General features: G+C 39.3%; 1 protein-coding gene and 1 long non-coding RNA gene across 2 annotated transcripts in view; one reads left to right on the plus strand and one right to left on the minus strand.

Annotated features, from left to right (window-relative positions):
* LOC134227105 (mucin-2) overlaps positions 1–24,970 on the plus strand; it is a 178,462-nt gene that overhangs the window by 96,837 nt on the left and 56,655 nt on the right. The window lies entirely within an intron of this gene.
* LOC134226771 (uncharacterized) lies at positions 4,930–5,587 on the minus strand. The gene is made up of 3 exons (XR_009983554.1): positions 5,457–5,587; positions 5,310–5,400; positions 4,930–5,221 (listed from the first exon to the last, which is right to left on the minus strand). It is a non-coding gene; the product is annotated as an uncharacterized LOC134226771 (long non-coding RNA).

Here is a 24,970-nt window from a genome sequence, read left to right on the forward strand (position 1 = left end):
AAATTCTGTTGATGAGTGTTTTGTATTGTTCAATGCAAATTCTATTTCTGGAATTTTGGAATCCCAGATGCGGTGATCGTTCTGACAATATGAACGAATACACGCTAAAATAACTCAGTTCACCTGTTCCACTGGGTTATTTTGGCAGTGTCTCCTGGTATTCTTAAAATGATGAACATTAAACTGGGACAACAAATCTTGAAACTTATTAGCTAAAAACGTTACAGCATTATCCGAGATTAACACTTGTGGAACACCAAATTTCAAAAACCATTCACATTTAATTAACTGAGTTAGACTTTCCACACTTATTTTTCTAACAGGAAACAAACGAACATATTTAGTGAACACATCCAGACAAACTAACAAATCACTGTTGCCCGATTTACTACGGACGAAACCACTAATGTAGTCCATAGCAATCATTTGAAATGGGCGGGTAGCATCCTTCTGCTTTCCCATTGGAGGAATTGTAGCAATAGTCGAATGCTTCGACTGCTTACAAGTGCTGCACTTAGACAAAACTCTCTTAACATCGGAGTTCATCTTAGGCCAATAATATTTTAATTTTATTCGTTCCAAAGTCTTTTCTGTACCGAGATGCATTAATTTGGCATGCTCTTCTTCAACGAGTTGTGTCATCTTGTCAGGTGGCACAACCACTTTCCATTCCAGTCGACCCATGGTTTGTGCAGATCTGGAAGTAACGAATTTATAGAGATCTCCATTTTCAATTTTAAAATTCTGATAGTTTTCTGGAGTGTCGATTACTTTTTGCTTCAGATCGTTGTACCACCTAGAAGTAGAATTCACAAAAATGGCACAAACCGCACGACTCAGAGCGTCGCAAACTACATTATCCTTCCCTTTTCTGTGTTTGATTGTCATGTCATATTCCTGTAGCTTGACTGACCATCGTGACAATCGTGAACTAGGTCGCCACTTTGAGTTGCAAATAAACGTAACTGCAGAGCAATCAGTAATCAGCGTAAAATGAGAACCCTCAACATAACACCTAAAATGCTCAATTGCTTCAAGAGCCGCTAACCCTTCCTTATCGGTGGGCCCGTATTTCTTCTCGCAAGAACTCAGCTTCCTCGAAAAGAAGGCAATGATATGCTCCTTACCACCCAACTCCTGCGTCAGTATCCCGGCTATCGCAACATCACTGGCGTCGGTTTGTATGGTAAATTCTTTTGTCCAGTCTGGGTTGGCAAGAACTGGTTCTGATATCAAACATTCTTTCAGTTTGAGGAAAGCCTGTTCGGCCTTATCAGTCCACCTAATCTTCTTGGGCTTGCCTTTCAGCAAGTCAGAGATAGGGGATGATATACCGCTAAAGTTCGGGATGAAGTTGCGGTAGTATCCCGCCATCCCTAAGAATCTGCGAATCTCCTTTGGAGTTTGCGGACGTGCAAACTTTGAGATCGCAGTTACTCTCTCAGGGTTCGGCTGGTAGCCGCTCTCCGAAAGAATAAAACCTAAATATTTAATTCTTTTCAGGCAGAACTTGCATTTCGCTAAATTTACGGACAGGTTAGCTTCTCTTAAGCAATCTGAGACAATTTTAGATATTTAATGTGATCCTCAAATGTTCTAGTTGCAATTATTATGTCATCTAAATATGAGAAAATAAATGGTTCGTAACGTCCTTCCTTTAAAACCCTATCAAGTATACGCGACATGGTAGCACTGCTATTTATCAATCCAAATGGAAGCCTTTTATATTGAAAACAGACCTTTGCCGATAATTTTGAAGCTGGTGTACTTTTTTGAATTTTCGGCCAACTTCACCTGAAGGAAAGATTCCTTTAGGTCCAAGACAGAGAAAAATCGATTTTTCCCCAAATTATTTAATATTCTCATTGAGCTTGCCAGAGGATATGCGTCTCTGATAGTTTTCGCGTTTAGCTTACGAGCATCCAAGCAAAGTCGCATGTCACCGTTTTCTTTGGTGACTGGGACCACTTGTAAGGCCCAATTGGCGTTTGAGGGTTCTATGATATCCAGATCCAACAATCTGTCTATCTCCTCATTAACTTTTGTTTGAATTGTGGGCGACCACGGATGAGGATTCAAATGAATGGGATTCTCATCAGTGAGCTGTATATTATGTTCCATCACATTACATGTTTCCAGAGTCCCAGGCTCTGATATTTTGAAATTGTTCTTCACAGCCTCTAGCAATTCAGTCTGTTCCACATCTAGGACGTGAGAAGCTGACTGAATTTCATTATTTGCTTCCACATTGTATGTTGTTAAATTGTTAACCACTTCATCAAACGTAATTTTAATTTGAAATAATTTAAAAAAATCCATTCCTAAGATACAACGCGATCCAAGCTCAGGAACAACTAAACATGGTAAAATTTTAGTTTTTTGATTGACTGTAAAAGGAACATCTACAAATCCATTAATTTTCATTGGTTCACCGCTGGCAGTTGAAATTTTAATATTTTTATCCAGATCTTGAATCTCTAGAAAGCTGGTCAAATTACCAAAGTGTTCTCCAACTAATGACACGTTACTTCCACTGTCCAACAAACCTTGTAGCTCCAATCCTAAAACGCAAAATCTCAAAAAATATCTCTCATCTTTATCTAAATTTACAAAAACAGTTTCAATTTGTTGAAAATGACCAACATAATCAGTGAATTCATCATTGTCACATTTCTCTTCGGTACAATCTGTATTGGTTTCAAATTCTGAAATTATTTGTTGGAATGTATCACAACTCAAATTTGGAGGAATTTCAGAACTTGGGAAAACCACCTCCTTCAATTTTCCCTTCTTTGGTTTTTTGCCTCACAAAATGGACATTCCTCGTAATGGAATTCAGGAAGTCCACATATGCAGCAAAATACATTGCGCCTCGAGAAACATTTCGTGAAATGATGACCAAATTTTCTGCAATTAAAACAAATTCGTCGATCTGGAATTTTGTAGTAACGCAAAATATCTTCTAAGTTTAATTCCCTCCAGCCATGCTCTGGGCGAAATTCCTGTTGAATGTTTTGATTACTGTTGTAATTTGTGTCATTTCTTTGCCTGTCACTATGTGAATAAGGATTTCGATTCAAAATGTGTGGGTTGTTTCGGTCGTTGTTTGAATTATTTCTGGTATTATTTTGATTAGATTGTTGCAATCTCTGTTGGTTTGTGCTTCTGCTGCTGTTCGGTGTAGGTCTGATATTGCAATTAGCATTTGACCTTGGATTGTCATTAGCATTATTAATCTCATTAATCTTGAGATTATCGAAAGAAAGAGCGAATCTATTCATCATTGCCTCATTATTGTTATCAATTCTAGCACATAGTCGTTCCAATGAGTGCAAATCTGTGACGTCTACTAAGGCCAGTCGGTCTCGGTAGATGGGCCTCATTGTGTGCCACATTATATCGAATTTGTCTTGCTCAGACATTGGAGTGGTTCGGCATAAAAGAACTGCTCCATGCGCACCAAAAGTTGGAAAAAGTTCACTTTTCCCCTGGAACATCGAGAACGATCGTACCTTTACGTAGTGATCGATGTTACTTGGCAAAATTGGTGCCTCAATGCTTGAATAAAATAATCCCAATTCTTTTCGCGCAAAATTGGCCATTTTGCAACGAACCAATCTTGAGCAGGCCCTACTAAAAGAAAGTGGGCTGATTCAAATAACTCTTCTTTCGACATCTTCTCAGAGTGAGCAAAAATTCAACTCTTCGAAGGAAAAGATTCAGTCCAATCCCATTGTCATTGCCAGCGTACTTGATCGGCCACTGTGCAACTGGTAGTGACTTTCTCCTGCGCTCATGATCACCATTATAATCGAAGAACAAAGGGTTATTTGCAAATGCAGGATTTCGATCCCACGATTTAATATTGAAACCCGGAGCAAGCAACTGATTTGTATTTTCTTCTCTCCTACAAGCACTACCTCAGGATTAAAATTCAAATCCAAGTCAGGAGCACCCTTTTGCTCCTGAAACTCCGGCGTTCTATTCGACGGAATTTTGTGCTTAACGCCCGTGTATTTCTCGAATTGTCTACCTTGCTCGCGATCGCTGTACGAAATCTCATCGTGAGATTGCGCGGGGTTTTCACGAAACATCACCGGCGGGGGAGGAATCATTTGCATCTCCTTATTACCGACCTTTCCGCGCGCGCTCGAATCACTTTCTTTCTCTACCGCCGTACTCGTTTCTTTCGCTTTCTTCTCATAAACATCATTCAATCTATCCCTGAAAGTGGGAGAGATTGTGAGTCTACGTATTTCACGCTGACTCATTTTCTTAACGCTCATTACCGGACTATCTTCACTATCTAAATCAATAAACTTCTTCGCGATATCTTCACCTTCTTTACCATACGCCATTAGTGTCCTTTCACTTTAATTATTCACTTTTCAATATCACAATTGCTTTTGAGATCGGCCAATCATTTCACTACCCTAAATTAATTAATGTAATAAAAATGTGAGAAAATTCAATAAAAGCTCAGATAAATTCAATTCAAATTCACGCGATTGCCTAAACTAAAAAAATAAGAGAAATAAAAAATCTATTTACAAATTTACAGGTTCTTGCTAAAATTCAGATAACGCAAGATCACTTCAAATTCACTATCACTAAAAAAACAATTCAAAATAAAATTCAATACTAAAACTATTATGTACAGATTTACAATTACCATCCACCATTGCATATGAAAATTCAGAAACTGTTTTGTTCTTAGCGAATGACTCCGTAATAGAAAAACTTCGTCAAGATGGTTTTCCACTATACATAACATTTACGCTGGGCGCCATTTGTCACCTCCCCCTTGAGGGGGGGGCCGCATGAGACGGAGACAAAAGTTCGAAAGAGGCGAAGATGGCACTGGTCCCCATTGCCCACGTACCCAGAACCGCCAACAATAGGTTCAAACTGTATAGTGGACCCATTAACAAAAAAATAACACTATTCGGAATCACCGTATCGAAGTAAAAACATAAATTTTACATGCAATAAAAATGTATTTTAGTACTTACGCTTAATTTCCTTAACCTTAAGTTTAGTATGTGTGTGTGTCAGTGTAAAAATGTATCCCTCGGCGACTGCAAACCGTCATGTCTGTCCGGACAGACCCAAGATGATTGCTGGCCTCTGCCAGCGATCCAAGCCAGCCACTTCAATTCGCCGTCGTCTTGGGATGTTGCTCTCACAAGCCGCTACATAATTTTTGCAGCGAATGAAAGGCCTGTTAATTAAACATCAATCATCACTTCGTTCGTCACTGATATCACGGTTCGGAGTTGCTTTTCTTAATTTTCATTTTTCACTCTTACCGATCTCTAAGCAAATCTAAACTCTACTCCATCACTGTTGCTTCTCGGTGCAGATACCAAATATGGGCTAACCAGCTGCAGGCTTCCATAACTGTAGGGTGGATAAAATTAGCACTTCGGTTTGAACCAGCTTCTCAGAGCTATTACCTGGCCCTAAGCCATAATCAACACCCACTGCACTGCACTTCGTTTTGATCTATTCCCGTCGGTCAGGCAATCAATCACAAAAATACAACTTGCTTGAGCACTCGCGCGTATGCCTGCTTGGCAGTTAACCGACAACTAAAAGGGAAGATCGAATCGGATATCTCTGCCTACCGATATGTGTGGCTGATCGTTGTTTGTCGTGCTGATGATCATTGAGTTGAGAGATTGACTCCGGGGAGGATTCTATAGGATGCTGCGAGAATATTGGATGGATCGGGTTCCTGAAACAAAATTATGGCGTGCTTGGTAGCCAGTATCATGCTGCTGCCAGAAGATGCTGCATGCTAGGAACGTAATTTTTCAACCGCCTTCAGCTGATGTTCGCTTGAGGAGATTAGAATGTGGCTCTCATTTGGGTATCAGCAACGACTGTTCTGTTGGTGTGTTGTGTTCTGTGTGCTGTGACTTACATGGGGATAGATTTTTGTTTCCATTCCGTGTGGCGATTGAATCAGCTGTTTTGCAGCTATCGCGAGGCAGTCGGACGTGTGCAGGTTACAAGCTGCCGCAGCCAAATTCCCTTTTTTGCGGGTGGTTTAAAAAGGGTTTCTAAATACTCTTATAATAGGTTTATAGTGGTTATTCAGAGAGGGCCACTTGGCCATATCTTTTTCTTATAGTGGTCATTAGAAGGTTGTCGTGTGGTAGTGGGTTTTATTGTTAGATCTTAAAATTTGATCTTGAGAACCGTTCCTAGAGCGGAATAAAACTTGAAATGTTACTTGGGACTCCTGGTCATTTTACTGTGTATTGGACCACTTCTACGACCACTCCCTTCCTTCCTCTGAACATTCAGATGCTCCTTGAATGTTCTTTTTACACGAGATACAGTTGAATTTACAATCCTGAGCGTTTTGCGATCGATCGGTGGGACGCCTTTTCGTTGGCAATTTCTCGTTCCGACGACATGATTGAAACCACTGTTTGAATAACTATGAAACTCTGCAGATACAATATTTGCTCAAATTTTCAGGTTTTTTACTCATACGGTTTGAAAGTTACAGGAGATTTTCGGTGTGCCATTTCTATCTAATACACCCTTTAGTGGTGCATCCCATAAGAAATCAATGGATAGCACCGGCATGGGAACCAAAAATTAATTTTCACCGTTACTAAAAGAACAATTCATGGTATAAGCAATTTTTGGTAGTTGTTTTTGTTAGCAAATTTATTAGTTTATCCATTATTGGCTAAAATATTAATGCTGTGAATTTTACATAGGGAAAATCGCCAAATGTTGAACGGCTAATTTTGTCGCCTAAATTGCTTCTGTTGATCTACTCATACTTCCATGATTGGTACCGTAACCCTAAACGTAACTGAAAATCATTAAAAAAAACTGGAAGTTTTGCAACACTGGCAACGCCTTGATGCGTTACGATTTGTACTACCGAAGGCAAATCATAAAGAGGGCTCATAAAATAATGAGTCAATTTAATTCGAGGTTTTTTTTTAAATTTATTTACTTGTATATCTTTATTTGACTATATCTGTCTCTATGAAGTTCTCTGGTAGGGAAAAGCCATATATTGACATACAAAAAATAGCCTAGTTAATAAATAAAACACAATAAAACTTACATATTATTTACAAATTTTATTCGCGGATTTAGCTGCTTGATCGGCCTCCAAAATCAGCTGCATTGACATCGAAGTCGTAGCGGTCGAAGAATTGATTAAAAGCCGACATCATGAATCTTATCGGTTCAAATTGTCCATATCGGAACTGACGACGTCTAAGTCTACATTCAATTCGTTGAGCAAAGCAGGCAATCTCATTCCTAAGGATCCTTGCGATGAAAACGGCTTGCATATTTAGCCTTCTCTTCTCTAGTGTTTCGATATCCAAAAGGGTGCATCGGTGTTCGTACGGTGGGAAGTTCATAGCGTCTCTCCAGGGTAGGCCTCGAAGAGCATTGCGAACAAATTTCCGTTGAATTGCCTAAAAACTCAAAGGTTCAGCCCAGCTCAAGCCCAGCCTGAATCTGCTTTAGATGTGATGTATATAATTTTTGGACCAACATTTGAAAATGAAGATAATAATAAAATTTTCAAATAATCGAGGATGAACAACACTCTCAAGCGTTCACATATCCAAATTACCAATTGATAATTGTATCTCGATTCGAAGCATTGGTAACAATGCCAAACCTCCGATTGAACTTCATTGTTGACATTAAATTGGTATTAATTAGGTTTATATTATTTTAAATGATAATTGATTACACAATTTGAAAAGCACAAGCCTGGCTGATAGTGTACAGCTGCAACCATCACCGACGCAAACTGCTACAGAAACTTACCACCCATCGCTAAGTCAGTCTAAGCCCCTGGTGGCTCATTACAGAAAAACCCATTGCGAAAGCTGGGCTGTCAACGGCGTTATTGATAATAATAATTATTCCCCCGAGACAAGTCTCGATAAAAAAAAATATTCCTTCACGTGAATTGCGTCGGACTTAGCGTTTACTCCGGCAGACACCTAGGGGAACTGTTCCGTTTTCCATCTCACTGAACATATATTCATCTCATCGCTAAACAAAGAAATACAGCACCAATCCCGTTGCTTCTTTTCGCTAACACGCGTGCTCACTGGTGAAAAAAATCACAAAAATAAGAAACAAACCAAATTCCTTTTCATTGCTTTGTTTTTGATGGGATGGAAATAGGAGCTATGGGATGAAGTGCCGAACCGTTCCCCTACGAATCAGCAAAAACGAGCCAAAGAAAGTTTACCAGAACGCATTCACTGCAGCAGCGAAGAAGATTCCGCACCCCCCTGTAGCATTCAGTAGCTGTTATCCAATTCAAAAAGATTTCATCGCTCTAGATATAAATATATCAACATTAATTACACCGATCCTACATTAGTTGCAAGTCCCCAATGCGCCCTATAATCTAGTACAGTTTGGAATTGTTATGTTACACAATCACCTTGCTGCAGTTTGGTATGGCAACGAGGGTTGCTATGGGTGACGACGTGAGGTTTCGAGTGTTGATTTTGTTCAAGAAAACCATACTTTCAGTTTATTGACGACTTTTGCAACGCTCGCATCGGCGGACTTCTTTGGGATACGACACCCTCTACTGCATCAACAGACGTAAGCAAGAAGCTATCGTCAAATGCCCCCAAGCTTTCCAAGGAAAACGCACGTTTAAGTTAGCATAAACGAACTGCACCAGCTAAAAGCCTTGCAATGGCGGACTTAAAAAAAACTTTCAATGAATAACTAAAGAAATGCTGATAAATTACTAAGTTGAAAAGCAGGCCAAGTTCTAGTTGGAATGTAGTGCTATGGAAAAAGAAGCTTGCGATGCACTTACGAGATTGACTGATTCACCGAAACCAAGTGCTAAACTGTTAGCAAGTTTTTAATAGCAAATATTATCATACATAGATATTGTAACACACTAGAGTCGGTTTTTACGCGGAAGATATGGGCCGCGTAAATTAAAACAACGTAAAAAACCGCGTAAATCCCAAAGTATGTCTGAAGGAACCGCGGAAATCCAGAAACTCGCGTGAATAAAAAATCGCATAAAAAACGATTTCTTTAAAAATAACCGCGTAACAAACGACTTCAGCGTATGAAGCGTTGACTCTTCCTTGATCGAATGGTCCCAGAAAATTGAAAATCCATCGAGAAACGGCTGAGATATTAACCATCAAAGTCTATCATATTTTCGTGACGATTTTCAATTTTTTGCAATCGTAAAGTGTACCCTAATATAGAAAAGACAGACGTAGTTCTACGTCAAAACGGTCAATCCAAATTCTGTTAATAGGACATCAGACAACCACGGCTGACCCCAGAGCGTACACCTTTGAACTTTGATCATGAATGTGGGCTCAATCCGTCATAAGTTTTTATTTTTGCTTATGGCTATCTCAATTCCATTTCTAGATCTTTTATTGAATTCTTTACACTACTAATATTCCCAGGTATTTTTAAAAGGATTTCTATTAGATTTTTATTGACACTAGTAGCACAGTTCGGATCGATTTTGTTGCAGCAACTCCAATGTGACTGGATTTGGTCGCATATGAATCACAGTGACTGGTATGTGACAAGTGTGCTACTCGGGGAAGGATTATTAATGATCATAATATCAAATTGTGGAAAAAAGAATCGGGCCATTAGATAGAAGGCCAAAAGGTTATTAGGTCGAATGAGAAGTAAAAGATAGGAAATGAAAAGTGAGAAATAAGTTATTCTCTTTCCTTCTTTCTTTGGCCATCATTTCTTTTCGTACTAATTTCATATTTCTTCCTTCCTCCTTCGAATTTATTTTTTCTTTGCGCTTTCTTCCTCCCTCCTTCGTGTTTTTTTATCATCATTTGTTTACTTCAGTTTTCCTCTTGATTCCTTTTCTTCCTTCTTCCTTTTTAATTTATAATTTTTCCAACTTCTTTTTTTTTTTAATTCTTCCTTTCTCATTTTTAATTCTCCCTTCATCCTTCTTCTTTGCTCTTTTTACTTCTTTCTTCTTTCACTTTTATTTCTTTACCCTTTTTCTTTCTTCTTTCTTCCTTCTGCTTTCTTCTTTTCTCTTTCTTCTCTCTTATTATTTCTATCTTCTTCATTCATTTCTCTTCCTTCTTCTTTATCTACTCTTCCTTCTCGTTTTTCTTTCTCTACCCTTCTCCCTTCTTCTGTCTTCCTTCTTCCTTCTTCTTTCTTCCTACTTCCTTCTTATTTCTTCCTTCTTCCGTCTTCCTTATTTCTTCTTTTTTCTTCCTTCCCTTTTTTGCGGTGAGGTGAGGTGAGTGTTTCTTTTCACTTCTCACTCCTCGCTTCTTACTTCTCACTTCTCGTTTCCCACTTATCACTTGTCACTACTCATTATTCACTTCTCACATCTCACTTCGCATGTGTTTCTGGAAAAGAAGACATCATTTGATGCAATTTTTTAGTTGTGAGCTGCGAATCCAGTAGAGAAGAAGTAACGGATTGAATTGTGTTATTGATTTCTATTCGCTCCCCCTTCCATCTGTTCTCTGTCATAACTACAAGGATTGATTTATCATTCAAAAAAAAACAGGAGGAAACTTTGTGCAGATGACAATAAAAATGAAAGGGTCGTTTAGCAGCTCTTGAGCCTATTTACCTATAGTTACTCCAGAAACACGAATATGATTCAATTTACGCATATACAAAAAAAACATATATAGGGTTACTGCTCCTAGACTTCATAGCTCCTATGTTCATTCCATGAAAACAAAGCAACGAAAAGGAATTTGATTTGTTTCTTATTTTTGTGATTTTTTCCAGCAAAACAAAGCGACGAAATTGGTGCTGTATTTATTTGTTCCGCGATAAGATTCATTAATGTTCAGTGAGATGGAAAACGGAACGGTTCTCCTATGTAGCTCTTACAACTTGTGTGTTTTGTCCTGAAAACAAAATTTAACTAGTTGACCCAGCAGACGTTATTCTGCATAGTAAGCGAAATTGTGATTTGTGAACTGCCCATGCAAAATTTCCCTACGCATCTGAATTTTAGTATCTATTTCACGATTTACACAACTTTGTTTCTTATGTCTTCAGTCTCCGATAATCGCTAACAATCGCTTGTTGTTCTGCTTCGTTCGCCAACGTATTCGAGTTTCAAAAGTAATCGTATCGTATAAATAGCAAAACTTGGCCCAGTTTGATCGATATCATTCATGTTTTAAATTAGATACAAATTCAAGTGATAAGTGCCTTAACTACTTGACATTTAGTCAAAAAATATTGATTTTATTATCGATACGGCCATTCATTGTGTGATAAAATGCAAAAGAATTGTGATAAATGCTCTCTCGTCATCGAGATGCATCACGATTTGTTCACAGTGTGCGAAGGGAATTGCGCCAAAACGTTTCATGCCAGCTGTGTTGGTGTGAATGAGGCTGATGCCATACTGAGAGAGAAGAGAAGCGATTAGAAGAGTTGAGAGGGAAGCGAAGCGAAGCGTGAAAGCTACCTCAATGAGCGATATATGGAAATCGCTTATACCTGTCATAGTGGAAGCGATGAGAAGAGGCGAGAAGCGGTAGCCAAAGAGGCGAAGCAGTTCGTAGAGTGCTTTGCCGCGCGAGATCGCGAAGGATCACTTCTGTATGTTTGTTGATTTGAGTTTACCCTCGTTCGCAGTTGTGTAAAATGGCTGTGGGTGAAAAGTATTGCGGGAGAGGATAGCTACATTGTTTATTTTGTTAATTTGGTTAATGAAAACATTAAAATATGTATGGTTTTTCAACTACATGTATATGATGTATTTCATAGTAGCGGTACTCATTAAAATTGAGAATATTCTGGTGCAGTCCATACATTTAGAAACACTTTGAAACAAAAAAACACGTATTTTGCTGTTAGCACAGACAAATGGATGTTGGACTTGTTATTTTAATATCGTTCTCGTATTTAGGATTAGTTTCAAATGATAGATTTTTCACGCATCTGTAATGCGCGTTTGAACCGAATGAAATTGTTGTGTTCAATCGCTTTGATATTTGATTTTACACTGGAGTCGGTTTTTACGCGTACCGTGTATCTTGAAAAGCCCTTCAATTTCAACGAAAATCGGGTTTGCGCAATTTTTGCTTATGTCCGCATATTAAAACTTCGGGAACAATCCGCCGGCCATTGGTGGGAAATGGTTTCCCTTTTTTCTGCGGATTTTTGGGATTTGCGTTTGTTTACGCCGTTTTTCAAAAAGGTTGCCGAGACAAAACGATTTTGACGTAAGATTACGTCTTTCCGGAACATTGGGGGGTCATTCTGCAGTTTCAAATTTGAGACCGTCACGAAAAGTGGCCAGGAAGTATGGGTATAACTCAGCTGTCTTTCAACCGATTTTTTTTTGTGGAAGTTGTTTTCATGATGTGCGTATCTCCCGAGAAATCAACTTCAGTGTAGAGAAATGTTGTAAGAACATCTATAAATTACGTAACGCTTGAAAGGGGAGGGGTGTTGTCGGCGAAGTGTGACGATCCATGCAAAATTTTCAGAAGTTTCATACAAAAGGGGGGGGGGTCGTGTTGAAAATTTCCCGTTACGTAATTAATGGATCTTCCATAGGAACAAACGTAAAATAGGAATAAAACATGGCCCAAAAAGTTTTACCATAGCTACGCCCTACATCTGTTTGTATGTGGTGATAATCTATCGCTCACATCATAAAATCGGTTTTCAATTGTGACATTCTATAAATCTCCCCAACACTCTTCTCTTTGTGCTAAATATGCTTGGAGAAGCAAAATATTCTACATCTGAGGAAATCCATGCTTTTACACGCGAGATCAACACTCCGAAAAACGCTTTCAGTATGGCATAGCTCGCTTTGATCGGCTCAAATCTGTGCTTTGTCAGGCAATATTATTTGGATCTGCGATGCGTGCATGTCTCTTTTTCGCAAAATACGAGATCGCACAAATGCTGATGCCACCACTAGCACCGATCCATCTAGATCCCGCACTACGCAGGAAGAAATTGAAGAGCTGAAGAGAGCTGTAGCTGATATTGCCCATACCCTTGAACAAGTAGTTCGGAAGCCTGGTTCAATTACCCCATACCATCACTCAACCCCTGTTTCCTCGCCAATTCGTCATGAGCCGAGTAAAAGGAATGATGACTGCTCATCACAGCAAGCGGATGAAAGTGAAGAGTTTTCATTGTGTTTGACGAATATCGACAAGAGTGTGACTGAGAACGATATTAGAATTATGGTGTCCCGATCTCTATGCGCGCCGTTATCAACCTGCAGAGATGTTATAAGGCTGGTTCCGAAATGGAAAGATACAAATTCTTTGGATTACGTGTCATTCAAGATAGTGTTGAGTACTGATCTAAAAACTTTAGCACTGGCGCGAAATACATGGCCAGATAAAGTGAAGTTTCGAGAGTTTGTAAACCATCCAAACGTTACATGGAAACCTAATAACTGAGAATTTTAAAGATTGGAGCAACTTTGATTGAATTCTATGTATTTTCGTACAGTTAAGAATGTGTGGTGTATTTTGTGAATCTGTAGTAGTTAATGTTATTATTTTTATTTTAGTTCTAATGTACTGATGATTATAGGATAGTTTTAGTAGTTCAATAAGATCAAAATGATCAGCTGGATGTGATAATAATAAATACAAATACAAACTTTACTCGTCATTTTTGCATGAGGAAATATCCTGACCGTTTTCGAGTTATGCGGATACGAGCACACACCATTTCATTTTTTTTTTCAGTACAAGCCTATTAAGGAAAAAAATGCTTTTTGTTTTTTAAACAATATTTATTTTTTTATATTTAACATAATGTTGTTAAAAAAACTGCAATATTTTTTTTCAAAATAATCAGTTAGTAGTCAGTATCTTACGCTGAGTGACCTTTCATAGTCATATCTACCTAGGGTGACCATATGGAATTTTCACAAAGGAAAACATTTTACCAAAATCATGATATAAAGGAAGACATTCTGTTGACAAAAGAGGACAAGTTATTAAATTATAAAATTCCTTATGTTTGACATAGTTTTTGATTCATTTAAATTATATAGAGAAAAGACTCGATTAGGTCATAAAATACTAAATGAATTTAAAAAAATAGAGACAGTCGAGTCAAGAACAAAACAGAGATAAAAAAATGCACGTATAAAATAAAAATAAGACAAGACAGCTATATAGAAAAGAACGAATTTCGTTATCTATGACTTGTGTAGTTTAATTACGAGTCTTTACACCAATTCATAAAATGATAAGCTCTCATACTTCTTGTATTCATTCGCAAAAACTGAATAAGTATCTTTTGCTTATTAAATATGGAAGCGTAATATGTATCGTTTGCTGTAGAAGAGTATAGCTCCTTTTTTAATAAAACGGATACAATTTCCACAGTGGATTCAATTACGCACTGTTCTCAAAATATCTAAAAAGAAAGACATTTAAGTTATAAAGGAGGACAAGTGATTTTCGTTGAAAAAGGAAGACATTTCCTTTTTTAGGATACTATGGCCACCCTACATCTACCTTTAGTATTAGCTTTGCCCTATATTGGACTGACAATTGTAAGCACGACAAAACCAGCATCCTCTCTCTTTATGCGCATCTATGTGCTTTCTGACATGTAAGGTCACTAACCAGCTTCGTTCGATGAGTTAAGTCATTCAGGTCATCATTACTAAAATGTGGATCATGACTACTAGTGGTGGCCCATCGCGACCCGACAGCACATGCTTCTGTTACAGTACAAATCGTGGCAAAAGCAAATGAAAGTTAAAATCTATGCTAAAAAAATGTGGCAAAAGTAAAAATAACGAACATTTAGACGATCCCTTATTATGTGCGAAATGCATACAAAAAAGATGCCCTCAAATGGCAAAAGGTCATTCCTTAGAGTACAGCTGGCTGCTAGCAGAGATCAAGATGCTGAAAAACTATAAAAGACTGGATGCTATGTTGAGCATCTGAAGCGTGATCGCTGTTTGTGAACTTGCTAACCATGTGGCTAACGATTCGCGCGGTCCCGGCGACACGAGACAACGATGATACTTTCATCGAAAATGACGTCACGAGTTACGGTACGGAAGCTCACCGTAAGTGAGAAGACAAGCATGAACCCGCATTTATGGCTGATTCCAATCTTTTACTGGTTTCTTTTAGATCAGGCGAAGGAAACGAAATAACACTACCAAATATAAATGAAGTTTGTATGAATTTTTCCATAGATGTTTCTAGATCGCAGTTTTTCTGTCAGGGGTAATATCGGTAGTGCAGAAGAACAGAATTTGCACTAAATTGCATATATGTAGTGAACACTTAAAGAGAAATATTAAGAGATGTTTTGCACTTGACGATTATATAAACATAGTACAATATTTATTATTTATACATATTTCCAACAAGTTTGTAGCATTAGCGACAGTGTTGTTGAACACCCTACGATAGCCTATGCATAACAGAAACGGTGGAAGCTGAGAAGAAGGAAAAACAAATAACAACCGGTAGCACATTTTGGGTAGCATCGTGCACGATCGCCGAGTGAACCGCGTAGGTAATTATAAATTAGCGGAAAAATGACTCTCTTGCCATAGCTGAGGCTCGATGACAAACGAGACATGCTGGTAGCTGTTGTTTTTAGCCGCAATGTGATATTTATCAGCTAGGCTTACACCGACTTGAGTTAAAGGATAGAATATACATTTCGGCTTCCAATTTCCAATATCCACCTCGAAACAAAATTATAAAGATGACTCAAAATTTGCATTTTCTCAATTTCGCGCCCGCCTAAAATATTCACATCGTAGTCACTCCAATCTCATTTTCCTAAAAATCATGTAGAGTAGAGCGGGGCAAGTTTGCGCACCTAACTATTGTCTAAGCATATTTTTTTATAGGAATGCTTTAAAAGTTTGACTTAGTAATTAGTATGTACCTTATCTTATTGCCTTCGAAACTTCTGATATAGGGTATCTTCCATTATTAATGACATGCTCCTACACCAATAACATTCGTAAAATAGGCAATTTAGGCTCAATTTGTGTCGTGTTTTATTGTTTTCCGGCGTGCTCACTGCTGAAAAAAAGACAAAAATGAGAAATAAAACAATTTGCGCACCAATCCTTTACATTTATTACATTTTTTAAGTACATTATCTTCTTCTTCTTCTTCTTCTTCTTCTTCTTCTTCTTATTGGCATTACGTCCCCACACTGGGACAGAGCCGCCTCGCAGCTTAGTGTTCATTAAGCACTTCCACAGTTATTAACTGCGAGGTTTCTAAGCCAGGTTACCATTTTTGCATTCGTATATCATGAGGCTAACACGATGATACTTTTATGCCCAGGGAAGTCGAGACAATTTCCAATCCGAAAATTACCTAGACCGGCACCGGGAATCGAACCCAGCCACCCTCAGCATGGTCTTGCTTTGTAGCCGCGCGTCTTACCACACGGCTAAGGAGGGCCCCTAAGTACATTATACACATTTAATAAAGATTAAAAAAAAAAATCTATCATGAACATGTATGTCTAAGTTTGGAAGATGATATTAGCATTTCTATATCATAATAAACTGATGATTACCGTCAACTGGGGGGAAGATGATCATTTTTAAGACAAAACATGCAATAACAATGTGTGTTTACATTTCAAATCGAAACAAATATTTTCAAAACATGTACTGCTATACGTTGTAATAATCAACAACTGTAGTTTTCTGAAATGCGTTCGCATTTATTAAAATAAATTAAATTATCACACATTTTTTGAGTAATCTGGTTTGGGGTGAAGTTGACCAAGACAGCTCTACTAAAATCATTATGACCTAGTAGTCAAATACACGTAAAGAAGTTTACGAAGTCAATATTTGAAACGAAAATAGTGTCATTTATGACTATCTATCTCTTTCTTCCACAAAATACATTTTCATGATTATAATCGAAAAACTCGGATTTCTACCTAGCGGTAACATTACTTGAACGGAGAATATTGTTGACTACCATTTCATAAAAAAAATTACACTTTTGACTGACACATCAAATGATTATCTTCACCTCAAAGATCATCTTCCCCCCAGTTGACGGTACCCTTGATAATTACTTAGGTGCCGACAACCGAAATAAGTAACCCTTTCGAAAAATGAAAATAATAGTTAAATTGTGACCGCTACGATGGCATTCAATATTGAATCACAAAATAGAGTAAATTTTCTTTGTAAATACGCTCAGCTCACCATTTCGATCGTTTTACTACGGTTTATAGCACTAAGGGCCAATTTCTTCACCTTCGCTTAACTCTTAAGCGGTGCTTACCCATACGTTTAAACCTGGTTCAAGGCTTAAGCAGAGGTGAAGAAATTGACCCTAAGCGAATGATCAGAAAAAACTTTGGAGTGGGTTTTCACTTGACAAAAAAGTATTTTTTCTGTAAAACGAAACAAAAGCTTCTATATGCTTCGGAAATGGGCATAACAAGATCGTCAATGGGCACAACAAAGATGTCAAAATGACCACATCTGTTTTCTGTCAAAAGTTACGACGAGGTGCCGACAACCGGCCAGTGCCGGCAACCGACCACATTCCCCTACATCGTATGAATTCAAGGAGCATTCCCCTATTTAATTTATTTAAGAAAAAGAGAGTCTCATAGAGAAAACTAAATGCGTACGTTTGCCCCGTGTGTGGTGTGCGTGTGCGTATTGCGCCGGGCAAGAGTATGCACGAGAAAGATCTGGTTTTCAATAATTATTGAGACAATTTTCGTTCCGTGCTCAATAATGTTAAAAATCAACTTTTCATTTACCATTTGGTCAAGGTTATGCCCAGCTAGACTCCTTCAACTAAATTGTTGGCCTTTTACCCGAACATTGTAATTATTGTAATTTTTGCCTTTCTCGTACAACAAAGTTGTACCAGAAGGCTATAATTTCACTCCAAAAGTGTGTATGTGTGTAGCCCATAAATATGTTTTTTGTTAAACGCGTTTCATATAGAAGGACTTGACAGATTTGAGTGCAACTGGTTTCATTCGAAGAAGCAAATTACCTAGTTGAACACTATTGTTTTTGCTTTTCAATAAATAAAGCAGTTTGAATTTTATTTTTATTTTTTAAATAAACAAAAACACTGTTTGAATTCAAACATTGAATCATTAATCATTTTAGCCGTGGCACAACCCATAACTCTCATAATTGAGTAATTTTTAAGCAGCGTACTAGAATTGCACCAAATCTTTTAACCGCCGAAATGTAGGCAAAAAGCACTGCATTTACAACATTAATTCGAATTCAACATACTTAATCTAGAAAGGCATCATCACCACTGGTGGATAAATTTGTGTTTTTACAATGATGATTGGTCAATACCCGCAAACAATCTTCCTTAATCTATACATCAAAGAGCCACTAAAACTCATGTTCTCTGACACGAATGCACCTTTCTGGTGTAAAGTGTCATTAATAAACAAACAAACAAACAACAAACATTAAAACTAACCGGCGCCTACTCATCTTACATTTACAGCAAAGAGTCGTAGACTATACCTGATATTCCAACACCATCTTCCATTTCCCTTTTTCCTTCTCCCTTATTCACTGTTTTTCGTTAAACTTATTCCTTGTTCCTTCTTCGCTCATCAAGTGGGAACCAATTAATGAGTGAATAATCATTGCCAGATTTAAAACACGGGTGACGTACCTCACGATAATCCAATGTAATGCACCGTCCGATGTTTCCGAGTTACAGGACAATGAGAATTTCTACAGTGAACTGAATGCCGTGGTGGATAAAGCTCCGAAAGGTGACATCAAGATCTACGTGGGCGACTTCAGGGCGAAGATCGGCTCCGACAACACAGACTACGAGCGTGTCATGGGACGTCATGGTCTTGGACAAATGAGTAAAATCGGTAAGCTATTCATCACTCTTTCCCCATCGAACAGTGCACTAAATCACGTGGGTCTCTAGTGATGGACAAACTGAAAATCAAATCGACCACATCTGCATCAGCCGAAAATGGAGATGGAATCTTCTTGATTCCGGAATAGACGCAGCGCTGACATCGCGTCTGACCATCACCTTCTAGGGCCGATGCTCACAAAGCGTTTTTTCAAGCTGCGTGCACGCCGTGTCCACGCAAGGTACACCGCATCAAATGTAATCCTACTCACGTATACGTGGTTTAGGTTTAGAGGAAACGGAGGAACACGTGTTGTTCGTGTGCTCACGCTTTCGCGCAATGCGTGACCACATGCTTGCCACATGTGGTCTGGACACTACCCCGGACAACCTAGTTCGGAGGATGTGTAAAGATGAAGTTGGCTGGAACGCCACTTTATCGGCTATCGCCCAAATCGTCTCGGAGCTACACAGAAGGTGGCGCGTGGACTCAAAGATGGCTAGTTCAGGCGCAAATAAGAGGTGGTCCAAGGGATCGGAGTCGGCTTCATGGGTCATACCGGTGGTCATGCTCTATGGTCGAACTCGATCCTTTTATCGAACAAGTGGCCGTGCGAAGAACAACATGGTATCGTCGCTTTCGCGGCGTCGGTCAACCGGGCGGGTTCCGAGCCCGAGGACGAACAGGGGTCCTAGTCAAGGCTGGGGCAGGCGTAGGCACCGCGTCGGAAAGTCGCTCTGTGTGTTGGCGAATAGACCCTGTCGCAGAGAGTTCAATTTGGGGTGCACGCGGCATCATCATTCTTGATACCAGTCGTGCAGAGGGAATCAGGCGCGAAGTCGACCCTTCCCACCTTCCGAGGACAGCCGGCAATGCGCTGGCACGATACCATGGTGTTCTTCTAAAAAAGCGAGTCACGATGTTTGGTGCTGCAAGGACACGCAGCTAACCTCGAGGGTGCGTTGTGCACTGGCCCCCTTTTAAAGCATTACTTTCTGGTTGTACCGAAGGGCTTGGCGGTAATGGAAACGGTTTAGCGGGTCGGGGATGTAGTCCTGCCTCCCTCGTTTGCTGTTGGAGGTGGTCCCTAACCCCGCACTTCCTGGACAACCCAGGATGTCTGTTGAGCAGATTCCCCCTCCATTGCTTAGGAGGAAAAGGAGGGTGGGCATTATTCCATTCGATGCTGTATACCTTGCCTGGACGCGGCGTGCACGCAGCTTAGAAAAGCACTAAGTGGACATCGGCCCGTAACTGGCGAGATCCGATGACGCATTGCTCGGATTCAGCGGAGCTAGGAGAGACTAGAACGGAGATTCAACAGCCGACTAGAAGATCCAGCTGTGAAGATATCGTTTATTGAAAAACTTGAAACTCGGGCAGCGGATGTTCCGGAAAGTGGCAGTGTACAAAAGCAGTGGACGGCCATCAAGCATGCCTTTATTGAAAAAAGCTAGAACAACCTGCGTGAGCTGCGCACTCATCGGATGGAGTGGATTACAGATGCAACCTGGCGGGAAATTTAGGAGCATGAATAAGCAAAGGCTGCAATATAGCGGGAAATAACCAGAGCAGCCAAGTATGAGTCCCATCAATGATATTCGGCTCTAGAGAAGGAAGTTAAACGCTGCTGCAGACGAAACAATCGAGTGTGGATGGCCTCTCTGGCTGACGAAGGGGAGAATGCTGCAACAACCGGTGATATTTGCCTCCACTACGATATCTCACGACGCCTGAGTGAAGCAAGGACGAATCCAAGAATGCCGATAGTTGACGCGACAGGTCAGTTACTCACCGGGCAACTGATTAGCTGAAACATTGACTCTAGCACTTCGAACAACTTCTTCAAGTTTCGACGTCCGATCAACCATCAACATCTTGGCATGAGCCGCCATGGGTGCGACGCATTATCCGTGGCAACTCCAAAGCTCCATCATTGCAGAAAAAGCTTTCGATCGCTTGAATCACGAAAATCTGTGGGCACCCTCAGACACAAGGGAGTTCGGTAAATCGTCGGCCTCGTCGAACGCAGTACGAAGCTTTTACGTGCAGTCATATTCAACAGGTCGAGCTTTTCAAACACGGAAGTGAGCAGCTGCATCAATCAATCCACCACATTTTCCAGAAAATATGGGGGGATGAAGAACTGCCTGCCGGTTGGTTGGATGGCCTCATATGCTCAATCTATAAGAAAGGGCACAGACTAGAGTATGCCAATTACAGAGGGATCACCCTTCTGAACTAGGCTTACAAAATTCTGTCACGTATCCTGTTTAACAGACTCAGACCACTTCAGGAGTCCTTCGTCGGCGAATACCATGCAGGTTTTCGTGAGGGCCGATCAACGACGGATCAGATGTTTAGCCGGCGGATGATCTTCGATAAATTCCGGGAGTACAACTTTGCAGACTCATCATCTGTTCATTGATTTCAAAGCAGCGTACGGTTCAGTAAAAAGAAATTAGCTGTGGCAGATAATGTCCGAACATGGTTTTCCGGCGAAACTGATTAGAATAGAGCCTTTTACGGATTACGTAACCAGCTTAGGTCCCGCAACATGCAGACGGAAACGAAATTTTCTCTATACAAAACCCTGATTCTACCAGTGGCCCTTTATGGACATGAAGCATGGGCGTTAAAAGAGGCGGGCCGGAGAGCTTTCGGGGGTTTCGAGCGAAAAGTGCTGCGTACAATACTCGGAGGGAAACTAGAAAATGGTGTGTGGCGCAGACGCAAAAATCATGAGCTGCATCAAGTATACAGGAAATATTGTGAATCGTATAAAATATGGCAGACTTCAGTCGGCTGGTCACTTAATGCGAATGTTGGAAGAAAGAATAGCGAAAACAATATTCAACAGAGAACCAGATAGGGGCCGGCGACTTCGTGGAAGGCCACGAACAAGCTAACTGCACGCGGGGGAATCGGACCTGGGACCCTGAACGTTCGGGGAAACTGGAGGAACATCGCTCAAGATCGACGATTATGGAGCTCTACGATACGCCAGGCATAGATGTATCGACCCTGTAGCCAACCAGGTATCCATGTATCATATTCCACATTTCATATTATTCCTATAATCTACGTAGTGTCTCTCAGTACATATATACAAGTTAATAACATTTCATTTTTTTCAGTTACTCCGGCAGTTTGAGAGTTAGCTCATATATTTTCTGTCAAATTTTCCATTTCCATCGCAGTTCCGCTGAATTACGTTTGGGGCGTTTTGACTCAAATCCCAGACAAACTCAAATTCCGAAAACTCAATATATGGAGATTTATCTGAAATATCCCGTTCATATTGCATATAAACGAATTATCACGGCAGGCGTACAGATAAAAGTCATTTGAATTATTTTCCAACAATAAGAGAACGTAGAAATTTTGGTGCATTTAAGGTGGTGTTTGGAAATTTAATCAAAGTGTTCGGAATTTGAGACAATTTTTAGTGTGCGGTATTTGAGACAAAATTTGGCAGAATAAAATTATTCTAAGTTGATAGTTACAATTAATAAAATATGATTATCAAGCATTTAAATGAATGTTATGTTCTTGCGCTACCCGATAGAAACAATGAAAATATTTTGATTCATGTGCTATAAAGACCTCTGAAGTGAAAAATGTGCTTCAGTGTTCGAAAGATGAGTCAAAACGCTATATTGAACTCTTGTTACTTGTTGTCAGAATCAGAACAGTCTTTAGGAGATAATTTGTCTTGCATACAAGTTTTTGAATGTGGCTTGCATAAAACATATTTTAATATATCTTGAAATAACTTATATTGTAGAAAATCTATTCTTCCAAGATCCAGTTGGAATATAGTGCCATTTATGAAGAAGACATCTTGTTCTTGGAATTTGGATGATTTTGGCCCTGAGACACTAGTTCTAGGTACTTTGTCTTTTGGGACTTTGGTTATTTGATTTTGCACCATCATTAAACATTGAATAAAAATGTTTTAACCTCCATCGCTTGAAAATCTAAGTTATGAAGTCATTAGCCGGCATCATCTTTGCAATTAAGTTTAGTTATTAACGTGATTCGACAGATTAACGTTTTATTTCTTCATTTCTTTAACATTTACCAACCTTGAAAATGTATCGCACCTTTAGTTTAATTGCATGCACTCACAGTTTCGTCAATACATTTAAATACGAAATTTACATTTTCATAACCACAGTATAAACGATTAGAAAAAGACGAAAAGTAGGAAAAATATCAAGAGGTGCAGTGATTTAGCCTACCGCCGTACTGGAAACCTACACAGCATCGAACAAATTAAAATAATCTGCGAACAAGACTCTTCTGATTTGGTAGAAGCTCACGATATCCCAATGTCTACTGGATAAAATTGTTTCGCCCTCTAACCCAGTTCAGCCGAGTGCTGCGCTAAACTAAGACAAATTGACCGAATATCTGGGCTTGGCATGCTGAGATCAGAGAGAAAGAGAACCAAATTGCAATAATCGATAAAGCTACCGACCTCTGCTGGCTGCCCTGTGCCATTTGGTTTGCAGTCGAATAAAGATGTTTTACTTCTTTTAATCATCTACATCTGAGCTTTCAGGAGGAAAAACTCCGACCATAGATGACTTATGTAAAAACACGAAAAAGAAAAATCATTTTCTTGTCTGAAGGTACCACAATTTACCATTCACTAATCCGATTATAAAAATTGGGCTGAGATGTCCCTTCAAACCAACAGGAATTTGGTTGAAAAATATAATGTAGAAAGATTTAGTTGGATACACTATGATATGAATAATTCAAACTCACCTTTAACGCTCAATACTTTTAAGGTTCCCCCAAACTCACGCGATGCGATACTATCGCTCGTCGACAGCGATTCTGTCGCCGTTGGTATGGAAGCGTAAATAGAACATTACTTGCAGTGACCCAATGATAGAATCGCGGCGACAAGTTGTCGCCGTCTCGGCCATGTAATCGCATAGGTCTGGGGGAGCCTTTAAATTTAAATAGGTATGTTCATAGGCAACTAAAATGCATTTGTATTGAAGATATATGTACAGCCGCAGCGAAAAAAGTACATTAATCATTGGTCCATTCTCGACCAGTTCTCAAACAGAAAACAACCAAATAACCATCGAGAGCGCGGCAGATAGGTACACTTACCTGAGTGATTTCGAAACCATTAGGTTACCTTGTTTGACCTTTTTTCCACTGATTTGCGCTGAATTTTCTCTGACTCTGACAGCAACCGATGGATGGATGCATGTGCAAGGCAATAGGGTTGGATTTGCAATATAGAAGAAAGGTTATTGTGCTCAACAATAGGCTGGAAGACGAGTTGAAAATAATCGCTTGTATATCAACGTGTAATGAAAAATACTTCCTGTTGATTTTATTCACATGGTATGAAGCCACCATGCTAACTTAAACGGTTTCGCTTTCAACAAGCGTATAAATGAATGTTCGAGCTAATTTATAATGCATTAGAGTTTATTGTTTCATACATTGTTGAGCTTTATTTGAAACTTTAAATTTTAGCGAAATGAATCATTAGGGGTTCAAAGTAGATGAATATACCTAAGTAACACAGATGTGGTGTCGAGTTTATGAACTCCCAATTTTTCGTTCGAAATAATCAGACTTTTTATTTTCAAAGTAGAATTCATAATTCAGTATATTGTAGTAAATCTTTAATTAATCACTACCGCCGTCGGGGGTGACAATGGGTCTGAGGGGTGAGAATGGGTCATCGCTCTTACCTGCAGCCTAGAGGTCGGATAACAAAATCGTTCAAAAAGGTATCTTATATTTTAGTCTTCTTGCCCTCAGATACATTCAATCTATTCTACAAGCATTCTATGTACTTGAAACAGTGACCCATTCTCACCCCCATTTGACCCATCGTCACCCCCGACGACGGTAATATAAAATTTGACAAAATTGATGTGCATGAGTTTGATTTGATATAGAGTAACCGTACCCTTAGTGAAGGTAGCTCCAATATTGGAGGTAGTGGGGTTTTAATGAGATTTATCATAATTATACACTTTACGATGGTTTCAGTTGATGCGTCATACTTTAAACACAGACAAGCAGACATAACAATCGTCAAAAT

Source organism: Armigeres subalbatus, chromosome 3 (genome assembly GCF_024139115.2).
Source record: "Armigeres subalbatus isolate Guangzhou_Male chromosome 3, GZ_Asu_2, whole genome shotgun sequence".
NCBI lineage: Eukaryota > Metazoa > Arthropoda > Insecta > Diptera > Culicidae > Armigeres > Armigeres subalbatus.